The sequence below is a fragment of the Nannospalax galili genome, unplaced genomic scaffold (assembly GCF_000622305.1).
Source record: "Nannospalax galili isolate Female #2095 unplaced genomic scaffold, S.galili_v1.0 scaffold10, whole genome shotgun sequence".
NCBI lineage: Eukaryota > Metazoa > Chordata > Mammalia > Rodentia > Spalacidae > Nannospalax > Nannospalax galili.
Window position 1 is genome coordinate 6,334,864 of NW_008331140.1, and position 1,520 is coordinate 6,336,383.

Here is a 1,520-nt window from a genome sequence, read left to right on the forward strand (position 1 = left end):
GATGGGGTGGGAATAAGCCCCAAGATTTCCCAGGGAGTGGATTTAGTAGCTGGGTTGTACTGGATGCAAAGGATCAGGGAGAGTAAAGGTAAGCCTCGGAGCCCCAGAAAGAGGCTGTCAGGCCCAGAAAGAGGCTGGCGGGTTTTGCAGGACCAGGGAAGTAGAGGGAGGTGAGGACGGGGCCAGGTCCAGAAGCAGTTCTCCTGGGGCCCAAGGAAGGCACTAAGTTGGTCTGGGTGAAGAAGATCAGGAAGCAGTATTGGTTCCCCAGGTGTCTGGGGACCCAAGACTAGGAATGGCACAGGGCCCAAACTAGGAGTAGAGAACAGCGGGGGAGATGGAAGGGTGAATGAGGCTGGGGGAGTCAAGGCGTGGGAGGGCTCCGTGATAGACATACCCCAAGAGAGGCCTGAGGGTAGGAGAGCAGGTTAGGAGAGTTAGCCGGTGGTGCAGGTCCAGGGAAGCAGAGAGAGGTGAGGGCGGGGCCGGGTCTAGAAGCAGTGCTCCTGGGGCCCAAGGAAGGCACCAATCTGGCTTGGGTGAAAAGGATCAGGAAGCAGCACCGGTTCCCCAGGTGTTTGTGGACCCAAGACCAGGAATGGCGCAGGGCCCAAACCAGGAGCAGAGAACAGTGGGGGAGATGGAAGGGCGCTATTTATTATTTTTTTATGTGTATGAGTGTAATGCCTGCATGTGCATAGTGTACCTGTGTCGTGCATTGCTCACAAAGGTCCGAAAAGGGAATCATTTCCCTGGAACTGGAGTTAAGGATGGTTGTTAGCTGCCACGTGAGTGCTGGGAAACAAACCTTGATCCTCTGCAAGAGCAGCCACTGCTCTTAAATGCGAGACATCTCTCCAGCCCTGAGAAAGTTATTTTTAAATGGTATATTCAATAAAGGATTAATATCCACAATATCCAACAGTCCTAAACTCAGTAGCAAAAGACCAAAGGATCAAAAATCCCAAACTTGTTAAATATGGACAAAGGATCTGAATAGATATTATTTCTAAGCAGACATACAAATGAGCAGTCATATGAAAAGAAGCTCAACAACACTAATTATGAAAGAAATGCAAATCAAAGCCATATTAAGATAGCAGCTTACAACTGTTAAAAAGACTATTATCAGAAGACAAAAGGTAATTATCACTGAAGAGAGTCAAACAAAGGAAAACCTTATACACTATTGATGATGCTGCATATTAATGAAGCAATTGTGAAAAACAAAGTGGAGGTTCCTCAAAAACTAATTCTTGTGGGTAACCAAGCCTATATTGCTTTGGGAGCCTCTGGGAGCTCTCTGGTAAGAGGTTCATATTTGTGGGTTTGGGTGGCAGATTCTTTGGGGATAGGGAGAAAAATATATAGAAATATATATGAATCTTAGGATTGTTTTTCCAATTCTGTGAAAAATGTCATGGAGATTTTTATTGGCATTGCATTGAATCTATAAATGGCTTTTGGTAGGATGGTCATTTTCACAGTATTAATTCTTCCAATCCATGAGCATGGGAGGT